The sequence below is a fragment of the Cavia porcellus genome, unplaced genomic scaffold (genome assembly GCF_034190915.1).
Source record: "Cavia porcellus strain 051 isolate PalLab524CR breed Dunkin Hartley unplaced genomic scaffold, mCavPor4.1 scaffold_7, whole genome shotgun sequence".
Taxonomy (NCBI): domain Eukaryota; kingdom Metazoa; phylum Chordata; class Mammalia; order Rodentia; family Caviidae; genus Cavia; species Cavia porcellus.
In genome coordinates this window covers 95,032,395-95,055,877 of record NW_026947490.1, presented here as the reverse complement: position 1 = coordinate 95,055,877, position 23,483 = coordinate 95,032,395, and the positions used below count along the sequence as shown (strand labels likewise).

General features: G+C 44.4%; 1 long non-coding RNA gene across 1 annotated transcript; it reads right to left on the bottom strand.

Moving 5' to 3' along the window:
• Positions 1-5,265: 5,265 nt before the first annotated feature.
• LOC134476776 (uncharacterized) lies at positions 5,266-7,376 on the bottom strand. Its single transcript, XR_010048571.1, has 2 exons — positions 7,233-7,376; positions 5,266-5,589 (listed from the first exon to the last, which is right to left on the bottom strand). It is a non-coding gene; the product is annotated as an uncharacterized LOC134476776 (long non-coding RNA).
• Between the last annotated feature and the right edge of the window lie 16,107 nt (positions 7,377-23,483).

Sequence of the window (23,483 nt, the reverse complement as noted above, 5' to 3'; positions counted from 1 at the left end):
TATTGCTATGGTAACCATTGTTGATTACCTTGTATTCTGTTTTTACATCATGTACTATGTCCATCCTTTGTTTTGACTGACTGCTTTGTTTTGTCATATTTGGTTTTATTCTCTCCCCCAAAAAAGTACTACGAAGTATGGGAGTAATAAAACCCAAAATGTGTCAATGTTGCTGTAAAAAAAAGAGGGAAAAAAAAGTGCTCTAAAGGATACAACTGCAAGTGTGTTTAGGTGTGTTAAGATAGATGACCATATTACTAAGTTTTTGTTGGATCATTGAACACAACTGTTTGCAGTCTCACTGTTTTATTTCTCCTTTAAATATTAAAAAAAAAGAAATCATATTGGTATGTGTGTATACACACATATACCTAGACAGAGACATGCAAGGACCCATCTCTCTCAAAAATACTGGTTAGAAACACAAACAGTATTAGAAACGGTAGTGTTTAGTATTTCTGGGGTTTGGAGTTGAAATGCTTTCGCTTTTTTTCTTGATATTTTCCTTCACTTTCCAGAATGTAAATGGAAAATATTTCTAGCTCGTTTTTGTATCGGATAAAACCTCAGGCTTTGCTTTTGAGATTTTCTGCCTTGAAGCAACTCAGAATATAGGTACTAAGGTGAGCTCCAGAGCAAATGCCTGGGGAGTTCTTCAAGTCTTGAGCTGATCTCAAGGAAGATGTATTTGTCATTTTTTGTTTTCTTTTCTTAAGCAGTCACACAGACCTCAGACTTTCATGGCAAAGAAGAATAGCAGGCCAACCATTGTGCATCAGAATTTTAGCCAAGATTTCCAGTCTGCTCATCTTTACAATTTTGTTGGTTCCTTTGATAAGAACTTTTTCTTGAGATCTGAGGCAGGCTTGATTTAAAGCATTGATTTGATCACGGTTTTTTAGCTTTTGGTTAAAAATAGAATGTCTTGTATAATTCCCAAGGAAAATAAGTTCTGTCAAACCTCATTGCTAATTCATAAAGGGCGTTTGACCACTCAAAGAGAAAAGCAGAGTGTGAGCATTCAATGGATATTTCCAAAGTTGTTATTTCAAGGAGTTTAGCAGCCTGTCTTTGCCAACTGTCTGGATTTGAACTTAATCCAATGGGGATAAATTTGATTTTGCATGAATTAAAGCAGCATTTGCAAAATAGCTCTTGACAAAATGTTCCACTTGTATTCAGCATCAGCATATTTTGCTCTTCTTTTGAGGCTGGGAAGGCAAAGATTTCAATCACACATTGTAGGCAAATGTGTTATATGTTTTAATATGGAGGCAGCATAAGTTGTTATTATGATAATGTTAATAACACTTTTCATGTAGTACATTTTGGTTGACATTTAGTCCTAATTGAGAAAAACCTAAAATTAGTCTTTGTAAGTAACAGGACCAGAGTGGCTAATCAGGTTTGGAAGTGGGACTAATGGTTCTATAATCACATTGATGAGCTCTTAAATATCTGATGTGAAAACCATGTCATGAGATGATAAGAAAGATCTGTGCAAAAGTCCTTTTAAATTTGCCCCTTAGCCTTGATTTTTCAGTTGGATCAAAAGGTTTATTACCTCAGCTTCAAGGCACAGATGCAAGATATTTACCAGCGGGTAACTTTTGTTTTTTGATCAGCTCTGCTTCCCGGAGAGACACAGCAAAGGAGAGGGAGAATCATTCTTTATCCTCTTCCCACCTGGGATGAGATGGTTTTATTTAGGGGCTGGATGAACCGCGAGGTTAGAGACCCACAAAAATGAGTCTGACCTTGGGGGAGGGCTAACGGTCTTGCTGACTGTGCTCCTGCACGGTCAGTTCTCAAGTCTCTTTTGAGTTAGATCGTGTCATGTATGGGGCGTGACAGAGAAGGGCAGCACAGGAACCTGGGACGTTGGCAGGACAGGTTTCAGGCTTCAGCCCCAGATTTTCACAAAGGTTAGATTCCTCACCTTGGGTAAAGAGTGGCTGGATTGGAACCTTTGTCCGGCATGGAGTCTATAATATCTGTAAAGCTTTCATGGAGGTAGTACAGATCACAAATGGCTGGTTCAATTTTTCCTTTTCTCCCTTAGGAGGCAGAAGGCAGTGGCATGTGTTCTACAGAAAGACTCCCATGAAATGACACAAGGACCATCCAAGACTCCCGTGACTAACGCAAACCCAGGAAAAAGGACCACCAGTGTCATCATGCTGACGGCCAGTGTCGCGATGTCACTACTGAAGTGGTCAGCAACTATGTGTTTGTTGCTTCCATCTTTTTCAGAAAAGATTGTTGAAGGATGAGGGCTGTAATCTCAGATTTAACTTCTAAGAGGGTACATGGAAGAGAAAATTAAAAAGTTGAACTTTTTATTAAAATGAACAATTTCTGCTCTGAGAAAGACACTGTCAAGAGCACAAAAAGACAAACCATATATGGAGAGCAAATATTTGCAAGCACAAATCTAACAGAGAACTGGTAGCCACATTGTACAAAAGCTCTTTAACACTGAGCAATAAGGTAAAAACTCAAAAATAGACTTAAGACCTTAACAGCCTTAACAGAGACCCTCAAGATATAAAAATAAACACATGAAAAGATGCTCAATATTATATGACATTAGGGAACTGTAGATTAGCACTGCACATCTGTGGAATGGCCCAACTCTAGAACACTGGCTGGCAATTCTGTGGGGAGGCAAAAACCTGTTACTGCAAGAATGCGAGGCAGGACAGCTGCTTTGGAAGCCAGTGTGGCATTTTCTTACAAAACCTTCTCCTGCAGTATGATGGAATAGTTATGCTTATTGGTATTTACCCACGGGAATTGAGAACTTATGTTTACATGAAAATATGCACAGTTTATAGCAGTTTTCTTCATCATTGCCAAAATTCGGAAATAATCATGTTGTTCTTCAGTGAGCAAATCGATAAACAAACTGTGGAATATCCAGACAATGGAATGTTATTCCATGTTACCAAAGAAATAAGTTGTCACCCAATGAAAAAGCACAGAGGAAGCTCAGTTGCATGTTACTAAAGCTAAGAAGCCAATCTGGAAACACTCCGTATTGTAACAGTGTATCACTCTGGCATAGGTGGGACATTTATGGACAAATTATGGTGACCGTTAGAAGATCATGGTTTCCAGGGGTTAGGTGAGAGGGCTGGAGAGAGGAACAGATGGAGAACAGAGGATTTTTAGGACACTATCCTTATGGTACTACAGTGGTGGATACTTGTCACTACACATTTGTCCAAATAGAATAGAATCTGTAACCTCAGAAGCAAACCCTAAGGAAACTCTGAACTTTGGTGATCATCTCAAAAGGATGTGTCAAATGTACTGTGTATATACTGTGTAACAAATATACTACTTTGGTGAAGGGCATTGAAAATGAGAAAGGCCATGCAAGCAGTTATGTGAAAAGTATCTGTACAAAAAAATACTGAAGAATCGATTGAGTAGCAAGGTAGAAAGCTACCGAAATATTCAGGCTTAGTAGATGACATGGGCTTTGAAGTGCAAGCTGTGGACATGGAAGGGAGGAGAGATAAGCTCGGACAAAGGTAGGGTCGTCCAGGCAGTATAAACACAGGAAATTCTAACCCATGTGAGAATTTTGTATAAGCATTGACATACAAAATGCACGGGGTGAAGAAATCCAAGAATGTTCACAGAATGACAGCTGATTTGGACACAGGGAAAAAGACCTAAGTTAATTATGTGGGACCCAAACCGTTGCCTCTGCTTCCAGCAAATGAAAACTTGCAAAGAGGGCATGTTGGAAAGAAAGCCAGCACCCATCATATGGGGAGTAGGGTCCCCCCAAATACTGCTTGCTCGCCCACAGTCACTGGGGGCTGAGGTCAGAGAGTTCTCCTCACCGTCATCTCTCGGTGGCCTGTGCTGATTCTGCACTTTCCTGCTGTCTATCCAGGGCCCCTGTCCATTTCTGCTTCCCGTCCTGTCCCCTTGTCACCCACTGGCAGACAGCTTCATCAGCCCACCTGCTAGGTGGCCACGTTCAAAGCGCCTGCTGATTGCACAATTTTCTGCCTCAAAAGTACTTTGTTTTCTAGATGAAAACAGAGACTCCTGTGAGCACTGCAGGTGCCTTGAGCTCTGAGCTCAGCATCTTGGGACTTTCACTCCACTCCACAGCCAGTCCTCCAGAACCGCTTCCTCTAAAGGCCCTGGCTCCCGCTCACATCACATCGAAGACGGAAAGGCTGGTCCTCGGAGGAACCTCCTCCTCACACGTGGCCTCTTTCCTTAGCAAGAGATGCCCTCCAGGGGCCCCACAGCTTGGGGTCTCCCCTCTTGGCTGAAAGAAAATCCTGTGAAGGTGGGTGGAAATCCTGATAGAACCGGAATCAGGTGGCAGACGGCTAGTTGCAGGAGATCCTTGGTTTTGACTGACAGCTTTGTTTTGCCATATTTGACTTTATTCTCTCCTCCCCCCAAAATAATAAGAACTAAGGAGTAATAAAATCCAAAATGTGTAAATTTTGTTGTAAAAAAAGAGAGGGGAAAAAAAAGAGCTCTAACGGATATAACAGCAAGTGTTTTTAGGGGTGTTAAATAGCTGACTATATTAATGTTTTTGGATCATTGAACACAGCTGTTTGCAGTCTCTCTGTTTGAATGTCCACTTTGTATTCTTTGATACTGTGATTTGAGCAACTATATCTAAGATGATTATATGTAATCTATTAACAGGTGATTTCTTACTGTTATTTTTTTTTTTTTGTAGTTCTGTATTACGTGTACCCTTACACCGCTTTGTTTTGTTTTGTGTTTTTCTCTTTTTCCTCTTAAATAAAATTAAAAAAAAAAAAAGAAAATAGTAACAACTTTACTCTAGAGTCCTGATTGAAGCTTCAGGGCAAAGCAAACTCAAGGACCTTGAGGGGAACGAGAGTCAGTGGAGAATGTCATCTAAGATTCCACACCGAGAACAAAAACAAGCAAACACCTCCGCCCCCCAGACCTGGGAGGAGACTTCAGGGCAGCTGGGGAACCTTAGGTGTGATCACTGCAGAAGGAACCTCAGCGTTTTCTGGCACTGTTTCTGTGTTAGAGCTGAGGAGGGCGAGGCGCAAAGGGGTGAAGATGCCCACCACACGCAGCTGGAACCAGAGGCCGGGGCTTTGGCTTTGCACCCCGGGTGCTTTTTGTATATCTAGTGGCCTTTCTCTTTCTTGTCCCTCTAGATTCCTTTCCCTTTGAGTTTTTGCTTTGACATTAATGCAGTTGTATATATTGTTTTAATTATATCACTCACTGTGCTCATTTTTAAAAAAGTTTATTTTTGCAATGCTGGAAATTGGAAATCGTGTTCTAATTAAGAGTTTTATTTGCAGCTGCCAAATAGTATCAGTGCCACCTTGTGCAGGTGGCATGGAGTGCTGGTGAGGCAGGCATGAGGGTGGTCCCAGGCAGCTGCTCCTCCAGAGCAGGAGGGAAGGCCCACCGGCTCCTGCTCCAGGTGTGCAGCAGGCAGCTCCCCTGGTGGAGGTTCCTGGCGGCCGTGCCAGCCGTTTCCCGGGTTCCAGTCCGCAGTGTTGGTGGTGTTTGAGTCTTGCAATGAGACCTCTCAAAACTCTCTTCCAGTCACTGGGAAAAAAGAGAGACTATTCAGTAAATCGTGTAGGGTTAAATGACTAACCAGTCCACTAAAAAGACATTGCTGTCTTTTTGTTCCTTGTAAAAAAAAATAAATTCCAGCTGGGTCACAAACCTAGGTATAAGAAAGTGAAAGCATAAGACTGTTAGAGATGAACATGAAATAATTTTAAAGTTTAATAGTCTCAGTCCATATAAAACACAGAACTCTCTCTCTCTCTCTCTCTCTCTCTCTCTCTCTCTCTCTCTCTCTCTCTCTCTGTTGCTCAGTGGTAGACCAGCTTGCCTTGCATGCAGAGCGACATGGGTCCTATCCCCAGCATTGCACAAAATTAAAAAGCAAATATATATGACACAAAGGATTACTTTGCTAAATATATATTTTTTAAAACTTTGCAGTTCAATAAAGAAGGGACCCAGCAAAGAACAGCCAGCAAGGCAGACGAAGAAATACAAATAATCCATAAGCATAAAGAAAATGGCTAAACTGGGCACGGTAGCACATGCCTGTAATCCCAGCATCCAAGGAGGCTTATGCAGGACGGTAAATTCTAGCTCAGGCTGGGTAACTTAGTGAGACTCTGTCTCAAAATAAAATGGAATGAGGATGTAGCTCAGTGTGAAGGCCCCGGTTTCAATTGCTAGTACCACAAAAACAAAACAAAAATAAAAGTAACAAATAAACTTAACAGTAAGACAATATGTTTAGCTATTGATTGTTAAAGATCATGTAGCTTTTCATTGGTTATTGTGTGTGTGTGGTGTTGTCTGGGATTGAACCTAGGGCCCTATGCACATTAGGCAAGTGTTCTGCCACTCAGCGACACCCATGGCCTTTGTTGTTATCTTTGTGCCAGAGACTGGATTCAGGATTTTGTGGTCTGAACTGAGCTGCACCCCCGCTGTCAAATCATTTTGATCAGGCTGCCAGGCCATAGGAAGCCTTAAATATGATCAGGAGACACGTAAGTTGGTCTAAGCTCTTTGGAAGAAAAACAGATTCCACTTAACAAATTTAAAATTCAAATACATTTTAGGCTTACAGTATCTTTGTATAGAATTACTCGAGATTTATGTACAAGGGTGTTCCTTATAGTCCTGTTTGTTCTGCAAAAAAACTGAAAAATCACCTCCAGTGATTTAATTTTTAATGAGTTAACAGCGCAGAGAATACTGCGCATTATAGGTATATCTGCCAGAGGACACCTGTGTGGGCATGGTCACTGCAGCAGTTTTTAAGTAGCAAAAATGGAAGGACAGTCCAGGTATCGTCCAGCCAGAACTTTGTTCTGTGGGTTGTAGTGTGGACTGTAGGATGTCCATGTCTGGGGAGAGGACCTGGGTGTCCAGTGTAGAAAGGAGCGACCCTATTTCCTTGTGTGTGTGTGTGTGTGTGTGTACACACACGCGTGTATGCATGTGCGTGTGTGTGTGTTGCTGGGGAGGTATGAGAAACTGCAGGTCTGTTGCTGCTGGCTGGGCTTCCTGTGTCCAGCGGACTCCATCCGTCCCTGTCTGCTGCAGCTCGTTTTCCTCAGGGTTTAGCTCTGCCTTGCCTGTGGTTTACTCAGGCGCTTGCCCTCTTGGTCTTTCTGCCACTCAACTGCAGCCCAGCCCGTCCCCAGCCCACTTACCTGCTTTTCACCGCGTATCCGACGTGGCCTGAATGTGTTCCCTCCCCGCGCAGATGCCTGTGCTGGCGCTTAATCACCAGCCGGTGGTATTAGGTGGTGGAGTCTTCTGAAGAAGTGATTAAGTCACAAGGGCTTTCCGTTCAGTTGTTATCTCTCTGCGTCAGAGTGGCTCACTGCCTTCTCCAAAGTAACCGCCAAATGACTTCCTAATTTTATTCCTTAATGCATTTTCTTCAACATGCCCTGTATATTTATCTTGTTTCATTTTCCCCCTGTCTTCCTGAGTGTGAGCCTCATAGGGCGAATGCTCAGCATTCTATTCACTGTTCTTAGCACTGCATGCTGTATGTGTGTTTAATGAAAGGGAAGGATAAATAGAATTATCTTGCTCTTATAAAAATTATCAATAACAATTACTATAAATATATAGAGAAAACAAATGGGAAATGTGCATCATTTTTACAATAGTTGTCTATGAAAGAGGAACGTAGGATATATTATGTTCTATTTATTATATTTCTATAATGTTGAAATTTTGAGTAATGAACATATGTTACTTTCACATACTTATTTAACTACACAATATAGTTAATTTCAAAGAGGATGCAGGACTTGGACAGTGTATATTTATACTTTTCAGTCTATTAGCTGCTAACCAGATATGGCTACTGAGCACTTAAAATACGACTATATCTCCAGTTGAGAAACTTTTAAGTTTTATTTGAATTTAAAAGCTGGTTTTAAGAGCCAGGCATGGTGGCACATGCCTATAATGCCAGCACTCCAGAAGCTGACTCGAGAGAATCACTGTGAGTTTGAGACCAGCCTGGGCTACAAAGTGAGGTCAAGGCCAGCCTGAACTGCAGAGCGAGACCCCGTCCCAAAAAAATAAAATACAATAAAATTGATTTTTAAACACTTGATTCAGTCATTGAAACACTCCTAAATATGCTTGGAACAACTTGAGTATGTGAATCTCTTTGTTCAAGTATAAATTTTATAACCCCTGTATACAGGGCAAGTGTTTCCGGAAAAATGTCACGTCCAAATTCATATGTAGAGGAAGTCTAAACTATGCACTGAATTTCAAAGGCTTAGTACAAAGAAGAATAAAAAACATTTCATTATTAATTGCTTATATTGATTATATGTTAAAATTATTACTAGATCCAGGTCTGAGCTGCTCGCCACTGGAAAGCCAATACTCAGGAGATAAGAGTCGCTTGAAAGGAGCCAGGCTTGCTCAAGGGCTGGCCCTCTGTCACCCTCACAGCTGCAGCCCAGGGACCTAGGGGTGCAGAGGCTTTTAGAGAGGGAGAGAGGGGTGCTGCAGGGCCACAGGCTGAGCGGGGCCTCTGCATCCGGCGAACCCGCTTCTGTTTTTCCTGAGTAGAATATCAAAGCTGACATCAACTTCCTATGATTAGTTCCTATATTTTCTTTGAACAGGCATTTGATTTTCTGCAAGTTAAATCGCACAGCAAATTATGAGCTTCATACTAGTTGAAGCATGGAACTAAAGGCTAGAGAGAGGCATTACACATTCTGATGTTATCTGAAGGGAGCCAGATGTACTGAGTTCTGGAAACCCAAAGGGTGACTATTTAGAAGTTTCTCTCTCTTTAAAACTTAGAACGCCTGGAAAAAGGGCAGGGAAGCAACAGTAACTCTTCAAAGAGCTGTCGCCATTACAAAATGACACAACTTTGGATGTACAGAAAACCTTGGATCTAAGTTGTTCTGCGAGTATTCCACAAGAAGAGCAAAATTTATAATACATTTTAACTTGATAGACAGGCAGTGTTTTGCATTACAAGTAGTATGTGATGCTGAATGTCACATGATCACACAGCCACCCAATGGTTCTCTCTCTCTCTCTCACTCTCATCCCCCACCCCCCACTTTTCTTTTTGGTCTGTTTAAAATGGGGCTTCACTATGTATTTTGGACTTGAACTCTCTTTGTAGCCCTGGCTGGCCTTGAACTCACAGAGAGCCTCCTGCCTCAGCCTCCTGAGTGCTGGGATTATAAGTATGTACCATCACACCTGGGATTCTCATCTCTGTTTCTGTCTCTCTTTCTCTGATCTTAGCAAGAGGTTAGGGAGGTGATCTTGTCTGCAGAGAAAAAGGATAAAAAGGTAGAATTCCTCATGTCAAAAGCAATTAGGGAGATGTATAAAATGTGGGAAACCATGCAAAATTTTGTAGAAAAATACCACCAAAATAAGACAGTGCGAGGGATGAATCTGTTTAACAATGATGCAGGGTCACATTTCCACTAAATTCTCAGGAGGCGAAAGCCAAGTGTCATTGGGTAAGTTCCTTGTTAAAGGTGCCCAAAAAGGAAAAGAGATTCTATTGAGCCGACAGACAGCAGTGATTCCATCAGTGACAGAAAAGTCCAGGGACACGGTAATCCTGCTCTCTCGTCTGCCTCCTACCAGCAACAAAAATCTTCAAAGGTAAGTACAGGTTAACCGGTTCATTTTTCTTTATACCTTGTATATGATTTATTATCTTGTGTTATGTTACAGTATTGTAATCATGGGACAAATCATTTGAGTTTCCATTGTTTCTTTCAGGGAAATTTGCTTTGACATCCAAGTGCTTTGGATGGCAAGCATGTTTCTGGAACAAATTGCACTCACAAATCAAGGTTTCACAGTGGAGGGTTAGGTGAAATCTTACTGAAATCAATTTCACCTGCTTCTTAAATGTGGCTACTGGAAAATTTGAGATTGTGGAAGCGGCTCACTTTGTTTCCAGTGAGTGAGGCTTAGGGAACGGGAGCGGGAGGGAAGGGAAGTTGTGTGCAGGACCAGCTCAAGCCCTCTGGGCACCAAGGAACTTGGGGGCTTTGGGATTAACTCATCGAGAGGAGCGAGTGACCTTGTGAAGGCCAGACTCAGCATCATCCCTAGGCCCCGGCCCCTCCTGTCTTCAGAGGATGCTCCACCCGGCTGCTGTTGGTTGGCTGCCTGGCTCCACTCACTGCCCCCAGCTCTTCCAAGCCTCCCGAATGCAGCCCAGGCTCCTTTCCCCAGGCTCAGGCACTCCCCACTAGGAACACTCTCCAACTATAAGAGGTAGTTGCTGCCAGGTTGCAGAAACACCTTGCTGATGCCTACCAGGTTCCTGGCTGGGGTGGGGACAGCAGGCATCCATGGATTAAGGACCCCTAGGAGCAGGCACTCAGTCCCAAACCCCTCTAAGGCCCTGAACATTAATACTGACCTCAAAGAACTTTAGATGATATGATTTCTATTTATCGATATTCACTGTATTAGCAATGAAAACAGACAATTAGAAAACACACATTCCATCATCTATCAGAGCACGGATGATATGACATCACATGGCCTATGGAAGACTCCACTGGATACCAGCGAGACTTGCAGGATAAAGAGGACCGATTTACTAATCTTATGAAAATAGTTTCCACCTCCCCCCAAGGGTCCATGGATCACACTTTGGAGACCACTGTTACCGATAATGAAGGAAGACTTATAGGTGACAAAACCAAGCAGCAGGCCAGGGTTTTTGACTGCAGGCCCAGGCCCATTCCTGCAAAGCCATCTGTGAAATGCCATCGCCCGCGTCTCCTCTCCCCCAGGCTCCCCCGTTTGCTTCCCCTGCTTATCTACCCGGACCTCAGCACCTAAGCTGGACTGAATCGCAGTCAGACCTTGGAATGTAGCTTCAGCCGGGCGCCTCATTTCCTGGCCCCGAAGGCAGCTGTGTGAACAGGGTCAGGGCCAGAGCTCCTGTCCCCTCCTCAGGTGACGCTGAGGGGTCTGTGGCGCTGCTTCAGAGCTAAGGCCATTTGGAAATGGGATGTGGTGCCTGACGCAGCCTGAGGTTCTCCTTGGCAGCCCGAACCAGAAGCAGAGTGTAGAAATGGCCTCTGCAGAAGGGCTCGGACCACTGCCCTGTAGGAGGGTTCATGGTAGCGGGGGCACAGGGAACCCGGAAGGCTCCTCTGCCTCCTGCCCCATACACACCTGCAGCTCTGTACTTTTCACCCCCGTCGGCAGCATGATGGTGTGGGAAGCAAAAACATCTGGAAAGTTCTAAACTGAGACTTGGAGGAATGAGACTCAGGAGTGCTGGGCCAGGAAAACGTCTCTCTCACGGAGTCTTTCTCTGGGTACTTGTGTGTGCATTAGCTGACGTAGCCCCCATCAGCAGTGGAGGTGGCCCTTCCGATCTCCATTCTATAGCTGAGGCAGCGAGCTCAGAGAAGCTGGCTCACCTACTCATGGTTACATACTTTGTAAGACATACTGTCTTTTGTCTGCCGCAGTGGCCACACCTTTGGCCACTTCGCAGTGCTGCCTTGGAGCCCACATCTAGAAATTCCCGTCCGCTTTTGTGTCCTTGCCTTAACCAGTTTTGGAGGGAGCCCAGCAGATGCACCTGATCTCAGGTGGGAAAACTTGATGAGTTAGGAACTGGAACCATGTCTTTCTCTCATTTTTTTTGTAGTTTTACTTGAGGGAATTCTCTATAGAATCCATCAGACCCAGCCTCCTCACAGCCATATTCACTTTGGGGAAAGTCAAGATTTAGTACTTTTCTAAATGTGGATACCTTCAGGTCAGGTATGATCCAGGAGCTGTTAAATCCATTGATTGTCAGAGTCTCTGCAACCATACGTTATCTCTAATTTGTTGTGTGAACTCAGCAGATCACTGACTTGGGGAAGTTTCATGTGTTCATCTGTAAAAGGACTTTCTTTTTCTTTTCTTTTTTGAGACAGGGCCTAACTCTGCAGTTCAGGCTGGCCCTGAGCTCAATTTGTAGCCCAGGCTAGTCTCAAATTTGCAACAATCCTCCTGCCTCAGCCTCCCAAATGCTGGGATTACAGGTGTGTGCCACCCTGCCTAGTTTGGATTTGGATTTCTTACCATCCACCCCTGCCAGTCCGTTTAACTCCTCCTCACAACAAAATCCCCTGAATGAATTCCAATTTCAAATTTCAGAGTAGAGCATAAGTAGAGATCTGCCTTGGGCCCTATTGCCTGCCTGACAAGCCGCTTTCCACTTTTGGCAAATGAGGACACCCTTTCTCTCTTCCTGCCTGACATCCCTCCCTCCCTGGGCTCATCTGGGTCAGATCACAAAAGGCAGAGCCAGTGCTGTGGCTCTGGCCAACCCGAGGGGGCTCTTCCCTGAGCTAGAAACTGGGATGAATCAGATGGTGCCAGTTCCCTGGCTGACAATAGGGATGAGGCAGGGTCAGATTCATTTCAGAGAACTGAGGAAAGCATTACTCTGGGGAACAAGGAGGGGCCCAGAGGATATTCCGGGCCAGGCTGGGAGAGGCCATGTTCACTGAGGGATGGAAACAGGAAGCTCTGACCCCCTGAGAAGTCCCTGAGAATTGGAGAACTGGAGGAAGAGGCTCCCGGGCTGGGGGTTGGGAGGTTCTGCAGCCCGAGGTCATGCAGGGTCCTGCCCTCTCCCAAGTAAGCCAGCAGGTGATGTTCACTGATGGGCTCACTGATCAAGTCACGTCCCACTTCCTTCCACCCAGCGACCAGTCCTCTGGGAAAGAGCTAACAGGCAGGTAACCTGATGAAACGCTGGATAACATCCTCAGTAGAATGTCTTCCGAACAATCAGTTTCTTACTCTGTAGAGTTGAGCCTGAATGATCTACATGGTCACAGGGCTGTAAAAACTCAGCGAGGCCCTCGTTGTTGAGGGGTGCGTGCTGCCGGGCTCCTCTAGGTATCCTCTTAAAACTGGGCTGCATGTCTCAGCAAACAGTGAGGAAATGTCCCATCAGGATTCTATCTTGAAAAGTAAAACAAATCTTGTCTCTCACGGAAATAAAGAAATAGCCTTATTTCTTATGTTATTAAACTAAAGTCACACGTTACCTGGGAGTCTTACAACATACCAAAACTGTTGACATTTGGACTTTCGATTCTTTTTCTTGGCATAACTGTTTTCTGACAAACATGTACAGGACTATGGTACAATCCTTCCTTCACTCTATGTTTGATTTTCACAGTACACACAAAGACAAAGTCATTTCTTCGAAAAAAGATTCCAGGACTTGATCAGTTTCCCCAAAGGCCTCTGCTCAGCCCTTTGATATTCAAATCACCCCTTTTGAAGCATCTACTATCATCATTCTTGGATATTGTCCCCTGCGATTGCAGGCTGCAGGAACTTTCCCAAGTCCTCATTTGCTAATAGCTTCATATGCCTGAGCTTAGTAGTTTTTCAGTAACACTTCACCCACTTTACCAAAATTTTCTCTTTTCCAAGATGTGCCATATCATTTGCATTTTTGCGTGTACTCATACAAAGCAGTCATGAAAGAGCACAACCATTAAGGCTGGCCAGCACAAAGAAGGTGCAAGTGTTGGCCGAGGTGGATTGAGTAGGAAAATGGTCAGTTTCCTTAGTAAATGCGTTCCTGTTATGATGATTTTTGTGTTCTCGGTGCAGCCTCATAACTGAAACATGATTAGTAAATGCTCATGTAACAAACAGAAAGTACCCAGCTAGGAATTTAGACGGGAAGAGCAAAGCGGTCTCCCCATGGGTACGGACGGACTCAGTGATCGGTAATAGCTGACTGCGGCACCGTGTAGAGAAAGGTTCTGATTCTCTGGCCTGACGAGGCAAGAGTACTACAGTTGATGAATAATATCTGATAAGATGTGAGCAGTGCAAGTGGCTCTCTTGTGCCGCACTGCTGGCATGGTTCCTTATAAATACACAGACATGCAAGTTGACAACGTGAAGTATTTGTCTCTAAAAATACAGCAGTGGTGGGAGGCACGTAGAAGTCTTTAAAACCTGTCCTTACTCACGTGGTACTTAGAGTTGGAGGCAAGGTGAGAGGAAATCAGAGGTGGCTGCTTATTATCCTGGTGGCCGCTGCTTGTCTGCTTGGCCCACTAGGTGGTTAAAAAGCAGCCTGGTGGCTACTGGGACATACATGATACTCTTGCTCTGAGGACTGTTGTTTTTCCCTGCTAGAGTGCCTTGTGGGAAGGTAGACAGGGGATGGAGGAGAGAGGGAAACGTGTCTCCTCTTGTTGTAGTTTGGTGCTGGACTCAGATAGATGGGTTAATTCAGTACCAGTATTTGGTATTTAGTGTGTTCTACAGAGACAACCACTCAATCTGTCAAGATTGATTTCCTCATCGGCAAAGTGGGAACTGTAATGGTTACCAGTTACGCTGCACGGGACTGCTTGAGGATTCTCTGTGTGTAGCAAATGCCTTCTCCTGAAATTGGGGTGGCAAATTTCTCTCCCAGGGAAGGCATATGAAGCCTAGTTAGAGGAAATGCATGCACAGTGTTAGGAGCTTGCATGTCACACAGCTTTGGAGCGACCTGATGTCAACAGAGCCAGGAATTCACGGATGGAAAAATTAGCGAGCTAGTGGGGTCAAGCCTCAGGATTCTCAGCTCTGTCCTTCCTCCTCTAGGGAATACAGTTGCTACTCAAGCAATACCCCCTCTGTTAATTATCTTAAAGTTAATCAGAAGACAGAGAAATACAGCATTCTCTGCATGCTTAACCTTTGCTGAACTCTCTCGAATGCTTCTGAGAGAAACTTGCATTAATTCAAATCTATTCAGTCTTTCTGTTTCAGGCTTCTGTGTTTCACCTGAGCTAAAGGTGCACCTAATTCTCCAGCCTGGGAGGGAACCTGGGCCACTTAGAAGAAAGAAGTGGAAGGAGAGGGAGGGAGGGACAGACAGACAGACAGACAGAGGCAGAGACAGTCATATAGATAGAGACAGAGGCAGCACGCTGGGAGTCACAATTTAAAATATCAATAATGACTCTGGCAGTCAGAAGGGTGCTACGATAAATCATGTGAACGCTGATTATTCTTGTAACAAACTGTGGATGAATCAGGTGCAATCGTAACTCTCTTAAAAGCTGGAGCCTCAACTGGGGGCAGAGCGGAAGCCCTGGGAAGGGGACAGCAGCTTAGGTGCATTGAGGTGGTAGCCTCTGGTTTAACTCTTCTGGACCGTTGAAGAGCACAGACGTGGCACCTACCTGACTGGGCTCCACCAATTTCTAGCTTCGTGATCCTGAGCTACCCTGCAGCATAGAGACAGCAAAGGACCTGCTCAAGTTCATGGAGCCAGGCTGAACTATACCGCTGTGCCTCCACACTGTAATGCATAGTTAGCTATAATTAACACCCAGAACCTCATAGCTTACTATCTGCTTTTCAGGAAATGAAGGATTTGCCCCGGGTCACATGAGAAACAGACCAGCTAGGACTCAAACACAGCTCTGTCTACCCAAAATCCCTTTTGTGACCTAGTGTATCTCACCGTTCTTTCTGGAGGCAGCCACAGCTACCGTGAAAGGTTGCTGCTCACCCAGACTAAAAGCAAAGCAATTATTTCGAACAGGCTGATGTAGCCTCTTGGGAAAAATAAGCAAAAGGAGAATGATCTATGCGGTGTTTATAACCAACCCGAATTTTTAGGAAATGCTCATTACCACTTGTTACTGGAAAAATAAATTTTTTCTTCTTTTAAGTTGTGTAGGCTTCCTTTGCATCATCTGCATTCACATGGGCTTGACCTCGCGTGGACGAAGGCTGAGAACACTGACGGTATTGGGGGGAGGGGCACTCACTCTGAAGCAAAGCTCCGCCCTCTTTCCGGCTTGCTTTATTACTTTGCTAGTTCTGTCCACCGGGTAGAAGTGGCCATCAAGCTGGGTGATATTTCTCAGAGTCCTTCTCCTCCTTTTTTTTTTTTTTTTTTTTTTTTTTGCTTAACCTGTCCTAAAGTAGTGCTTTTAAAACACTGATGGGCACACAGATTTTCCAGGGATCTTATTCACATGCAGATTCTCCTTCAGTAGGACTAGACAGGGGACTGAGAATTTGCAATTCTGTAAGGCTCCTAGGAGGTGCCGGAGTAACTGGCCCTCATAGCAAGCCTCAACACAATATCACGTTTACCAGGGCTTTCTTTTGGGACAAGGTGGGGTCTGAAGCTATACAGTTCTAAATGAGATTTTATTTTATTTTATTTGGTACCAGGAATCGAACTCAGGATCTTGGATTTGCAGGCAGGTGTTGTGCCACTGAGCAATATGCCACAGCTTAGTGGCACGAATGCCTGTCTGGCAAGCACAAGGTCCTGAGTTTGATCTGCTTTGAAATTCCATATCATCATTTTAATTCTATTTTTTAAAATAGAAATAAATACATATGAAATGACAAAAAAATGCACCTGTCTAAATGAGATTTTAAAAATAGTTTCAAAAGTCTCTGCCTGGGGCTGGGGGTTTAGCTCAGCGGCGTAAGTGCCTGCTGGGCAGACACGAGATGGTGAGTTCAATCCCCGGTACAAAAAAAAAAAAAAAAACCCACAAAAAACAAAAAACAAAAACCTCTGCCTGCTGTGCATAAATAATTTGCTAAAATGATCCATTCTTTAAAACCACTTGTTATTGGAAAAATTCTTTTAGCACCCCCGGTATCCAAATAATGTATTTACTGTCAACTGACATATCAGAATTTTTGCTGGACTCTCTCTCCACCTTTGTTTTGCTCCCACATGTGCTGACACTGGTGACACGCTCCCCCAGCATCTGACAGCCCAGGACCCACTTACAGCCTTCCTCTCCAGCTGCTTCTGTGAGTCAGTGGATTTTGACTGCCAGCAGACACTCAGGACTTTACCTCTAGTGTTTTTCATGTTTTCATTTCCTTCCCTGTAGATCTAAGAACCCCTGGCCTATTTCTGTCACTCAGACACTGGCATCCCTTCAGGTGAAGTGCGGAAGTTCAGTCTCTTTGGTGATAATTTCTCTTGCCTGCATCTCCTCCCCTCTCATCCCAGCAGTGAACAGTTGAAAAGGCAACCAGAAATCAGAAGACCCTCAGAGGGACATCTGCAGCGCGGCTTTGTTGACATCATCCAGGCATGGTTTTCTTACTGAGTCTCAAGGCACCTACATTCTGGTGTGCTCACGGCGCAGATTTGGGAAGCTTTGTGGGTCTCGGTGGTGCACCCTGCAGGGATGCAGCGGGAAGACTGTGAGAAGAGCTTGCCATTTGGTCTGTACGCTTCTGGCACAAAGCTGGATACCATAGTGACCAGCGGAGGATGGAGAGGGGTTTCCCAAGGGTTTTCCTGCAGGTCAGCAGTGTCCCTGCCAGGCTGCTACTGGGGACAAGGTAATAAAGAGTTGTCCATCTGTACTGAGATCTGTCACTTCCTTCTGCAGAACGCTTTCTATGTGCAGCCTCTCCCCACCTTTGCCCCACTAGCTCCTACATCAGTTCAGCCTTCCCCCTGCATGCCTTCCCCCTGGGTCCTGAGGCCGGTGCTCCTTTTGCACACGCTTGTTAGAAAAATCTACTGAAGCGTGGCTCTCCTTGGGCTCTCCATTCCTCCGCTTTGAAACCTACAATAGCTCGACGTTGCTTTCGGGATCAAGCAAGGATGCTGCTGCCAATTCGATGTACTCCGCAGTCTGGGGTACCCAATTTTCAGCCTTATTTCCTGTCACTCTATGGTGGCAGCTCTGCTGCTCTCTGCTAGACTTCAAGGATCAGGGCTGTGCTGTCTGCCAGTTTTGTTTTTCAAATACCCTCAAAGCAGCTGGTACTTCTAGTGCCCTGTGTAGTTGTCATTAACATATCAACTCTGTAATTTTGTTTTAATCCTCAATCGACTCAAGCCGAGGAGGACAGGGGCAGTATATCACTGTGCTCAGGCTGCCCTATGAAAACACCACAGACTGGGGGTCTTGGACAACAGAAATTAATATTCTTGGATTTCTCAGGACTAGCAATTTCTTTTCAATGTGCATCCACATTCCTGATGTCTTCTTGGGTCCTAATCTCCTGTTAGAGGTACGTCAGTCAGGGAGGACCAGGGCCCACACTGACAGCCTCATTTTGCCTTGATCACTCTTGAAAGGTCCTCTTCCCATACCTAGTCACACGCTGAAGTACAGACCTAGAGCTTGCGGCATATTGATTTTGAGGAACACAATGCCACCCAGCCAGACATTAGACTTGTCTCTCATGGGTGAATTTGCAGTTTGTAGCCCCGTGTCTAGGCCATGGAAGTAGCCCTTGCTGCGGGACTGACTGTGGAGGAAGCCCCCTTCTTTTCCCGAGCTGTCCTGCCTTCCTAACCACCTGTCACAGCTCTAGTCCCAGCCTTAAAAGCCTTCTCAAGCCCTGGCCCACTTTGTTCTCTGGACTCCTCCAGGATACACATATGCAGCCTCCCAATGCCAGTCCTTTCTGGGATTTTACCTTTGACACCTCACCTGGGATAAATAACTGGGCTGTGTCTTCCAAGATCAGGCAACAGGAGGCTGCCCTACAACAAACTTGCCTCCTCCAAAGAAGTCACAGTTTTTCCTTTAGGAATGCTCTGGACCGTTAAGGAGGTCCTTCAGACAGTGGCAGTCAGGTCTAGGGAAAGACTCCACAAAGTCACGCAGCCCTCCAGAGTAGAGCTGGATAGATAAAGCTGTGAGTTGGAGGACTTTAACCCATCAGCCTAGTTTCTTTTGTTCTAAACGTAGCACTGCTCAAGAAGAGAAAGCTCTACTTCTCAGCTTTTCCCTATAAAGGACTTAAAACATTTTATTCCCGCAGAACATTGCAAACCCACGTGGAGGTTTGGTTTGGTTTCCAGCCTTCTCTTTCCTGGCTGCAGAGAATGTCTTCTGAGATTTAAAGAGTTAAGCCTGGTAATGGATTGTACACATCCCCGGGTAACTTAATTATTGACCCAGCTTGTAAATCATTCATAGCTTTCCAGTGGTATCCATAGACTTTGCTGGCAGTAAACGGTATCCTGGGCTATTTGCAAAATGGAGGTCGGGGTCAGGGAGGGTGTGAAAAATTAAGAATAACACCACTTCCTTTTCTCCTTGAACTTTTATTGGCCCTTTAAATAAAGACAAGCCTTTTTTCCTTTGCCACCGGCTCCAAGCGAGCACCTCTGTTAGCTGCCAAGAAAGCTCTGGTTTCATCTGCCTTTCTCCAAGCCATGCCATCCAAGAATATGAAGTGACTTTGATTTCAGCCAGCAGTGAGCTACCTGGACCGACCATTTTCCCGGTAGTTGCTCTGGGTCGCAGCCAGGCTGTAGGGATGCAACATTTTAAGTAACTCTTCTAATCGGATCCCCGAGGGGCTGGATAAGAAGCCAGGCTTTCACTGGCCTGCCAGCCAGGCATTAAGGCGGTTTGTGGTTAACCAAGGCCACACACCCAGCGAGTGCAAGGTGGGGTTTAATGGAGCAGCGTCTGTGGGAGCTGTGCCTTGGCGGTGTTTGGTGTCAGCCAGGCCTGCCCGGGGAGGGGAGGCCTGGTCAGGCTCCCTGACTGTGGGGTTCAGGTTCAATGCCTGTGAAAACAGACACCGAAATAATCAAAGGGCTGCATTCCTGTCTCTAAATGGCAGGTAATCCCCACTCCTTTGAAGGAGCAGAAACCTCAGGTGACCACAAGCCCGATGAACCAGCCAAGTATCTGGTTTGTTTGTCCCTGAGTCCTGTAGATTTTGGAACCCAAAAGAAAGTTAAAGAAGTCTCAGTCCATTTTACAGGTGAGGAAGTGGAGGCCTGGCTATCTTTTTTTTTTTTAGACCTGGATATCTTTATGGATTGTTTCCAGCAATCACTATGTGACCTAGAAGCAGTCTCTGCTGTGAGTTTCTTTGTTTTGTTTTTAAATAGTTTAAGAAGGCTTCTTTCCTTAAGTGGAAATCAGTACAAACAGGGAAAAAAGCTTTATGTTATTGTTATACTAGATTTTATTTAATATAAAAAAGAAATTAATGATGAGTTGATTTTTTTTATTTAGAAAAAAGGATAGAAATAATACAGAATTTCAAAAAAAGCATTAAGAAACCACAAAGTGATAAATCACATATTGGTATCTTAGAAGTAGTTGCTCAAGTCACAAAATCAAAGCATAAAAAGTACAGTCAAACAATTGACAGCACAAACCATTCTGTCTGTTGAAGCGAGAGACTTTTAAAAGTAAGCATCTGAATATTTAAAATGCCAGCAGCTGATGTAATTCACCAAAGCTAGAGGCAAAGCCTTCTCAGCTGTGCAGCTGACACAGTCTGGTTCGTCAGGTTCGTCGTGGTCGTTGGTACAGGATGGGGACCAGGAGAAGAGATCTGCAGGGGAGTTTTTTTATAAGCTTGTGTTTTACAAGACCATGCTACAAAACGAGGGTTTGTGGCCACCTGTTCCTGAGATTTCAGAGCTGAGATATCAAAAGCAAACTTCAGAGGCTCGCCCTTGAGACCACCTTTCTCATTTTTCACCTTTGGACCCCTGTTAGAGTCAGGTACATCCTCTCTCCAAATTTTATTTCTGCTTGTTACAACTTCTGTCCATTTTTCAATATAGATGATAATTTAATATTCAGGCCCTGTCAGGCAGGCTTTACCAACTCCCAATTTTCAGATGAGGAAACTGAAGGTCTGAGTGGGTTGGTGACACTTTCATGCTTATGTGCTTAGTAGTATCACTGGGCTGTTTCCATTCCGTGGTGCCTTTGATTCGTGTGTGTGTGTGTGTGTGTGTGTGGTACGGGGGTTTGAACCCAGAGCCTTCACTCTGAGCTACACTATTTCCTAGCTTTTTTTATTTGCCAAGCTGGGCTTGAATTCATGATCCTCCTGCCTCGGTTTCCCGGAATGTTAAGATAATAGGCCAGTGCCACCATCACACACAGTTTCTGCGATGACTCTTGCAAAGCACAGTCTCCTATTTCAAAAAGTCCTCAATTAGCAGGTGATCAGAGAATTCACACTGCATGATTTTAGAGTCTTTACATACTCTGTACTGTTTTCGTCCTTGTCCCACAAGGACACATTCCTTGTCTTCATCTTGCCAGGATGAAGTCTCTGACTGAAGGCTGCTGGGTTGTGTTCCGTATGTGCTGGGCAGAGCTGTGCTGAAATGTTTTAGGTTACAGATAAGTGGAGGGAAGCTGGGGTGGTTCCCCAGAGATGCTGCATCTTGCCTGGTTTTACCAGTTTGCTGAGGATTGTGTGAGTTTTACTTAAGGGAAGCCTTTAAAGGAATAGATTGCAACCGCTGTCTGAATATGTGTGGGAAATGCCACTTCAGTCTGCTTGGATTCTGCTGTTCTCTCTTTCCATGCCTTGTTGGCTTGTAGCAGTTTGAGGAAGCTCCCACCCCCTACCAGTTTCTTACCAAGCCTCCGTCCTCCAGCAGTTTCAGGGCTTCTGTGGAGCCCGATAGAAGAGCCCAGCAATACTCAGTCCTTGAGGGGTCCCTCCCACCTCACCCCACATCTCACCTCGGCTGGAAACTAAAATCCCATCCCAGAGTGCATATTTAAGAACAAGATTTTACTTAATATTTTGCTTTTTTTTTTTTTTTTTCTGTTTTAAGAAAAGAGCTTATTAACCTGGCTTCAGAGCTACTGGAATACTGGCATGGCCCTAACAGATGGTGTAGTGATGAGGGTTTGAAGGATGAATCACATGCTTTCCCATGCCAAATTAGGGTATACCCTTCCTATGAAGGAGGAAATTCTTTACTCTGACCCTCTCCCAATTTTTCTAATGTTTAGTCTGTTACTCATTTATTTCACACTGTGAAAATCAAGAAATACAATGTCATGTTCATAGTCTACTATTTTGGTTTTTGTTTGCTGGTTTATCCAAGTTTTATGGTGCTTCGTGTTAATTTTAAAAGTATATACTATTTAATATTTCACATTTACTCTTTTTTTTTTTTTTTTTTTTTGGTCGGTACTGGGGATCGAACTCACGACTGCCTGCTTGCAAGGCAGGCGCTTATGCCGCTAAGCTAAATCCCCAGCCCCTCACATTTACTCTTTTATAGTAAAGAAGTAACAAATCAACAAAAGGTGATTGAAAGCGGAGTTTTTATGACTGTGCGGTCCTGAACTCACTTGCGCCTCTGAATTGGGTTCATTGTCAATAAAGTCCCCTCGCCCAGCAGAGGGGGTGCTCAGGGGAACCCAGATGTTACCTAGGGATGTCTGCAGCCCACCTTGCATTCCTAGATTACCAAACAGAATGCTCTGCTGATTTTCCTCCCTGTTTTCCCCTCCCCATAAAAAAGTATTTTCTTTTTTAATCACCAGGAGAAGGGGTGAACCATGTTCGTAATCGAGGGATGGAAAAAAGGGAGGAAACATAAATCAGAAAAGCGCCAAGTGTGGGGCTCAGTTTCAAGAAAGGCCTGGGGGCTCTGTGCACAGAGATGCTTTGGGATGCATGTAACAGATAGAAAACAAATGGGAAAAGACCAAAGGAGAATTTACAGACTTGCTGTGGCCATGCGTTTGTCTTGTCTTCTTGATGGCCGAGACCTCAAAACATAATTTGAGCTTTTGAAATTTCTTGCTGTGTAGGGCTGTTTGTATATGGTTTATGCAGATATTTGACTACTACATCATCCTGAGACTAAACCACGTGGATTCTGGCTTTCGATGGGTTTCTCTGAAAAACAATTCCTGCGTGCTCTCCATTTTGGTGGCTATTTGTGTCGTTCCCAGGCACAACATTGTGGTTACATAGACTGTGGATTCGCCACTGCTGGGGTGGATAGCGGCAGTGTGACTGTCTACCATGAGTCTAGACCCAGTCCATCGCATCTACTTAATGAATCTGATGAATCTGTTTATTACCAGGAATAAGAAACATTCCAGTTGGGGTTTGTTTAGATAGTGAGGACACATAGAACTTACTCCTGTCGTACTGACTGAAATGATACCTGTTAGCCAAGCCTCACACGGTTCAGGTGGTTTCTGCCCTTCTGTCCAGAGGGTTCTAAGAACACTCTTGCTTTATAAAAATGTCAGAAGAGTTTTTTTTTTTTTTTAAAAGAGGGAATAGTGATTTTTCTCATGTCCTTTCAAATTCTGTTTCTTATTAGAAAAATTTCCAAAGTCATAAGCTGTCAGGAAGATGTGCTGTTGTACTTATTTATAACAGAATATCTTCAGTGATGTTTCCCGTGTGTTCACTAGAGAAGTTCTTTAAATTGTTTATCAGGTTCAAAGATATGCTCACCAGCTGCGTTTCTCGAGCGCACTCCAGGAGTCCAGAGGCGTTTGTGTCGCTGAACTGTCAAAGCCACCTTCCACTTCCCTCTTGTCCTTGTGGAAAGTGTGGCAACATGCATTTTAGGTTCACTTGGTTCATCCTTCATTCATCGTTCTGAGCTCTGTCACCCCAGCAAAAAGTTTGTGAAA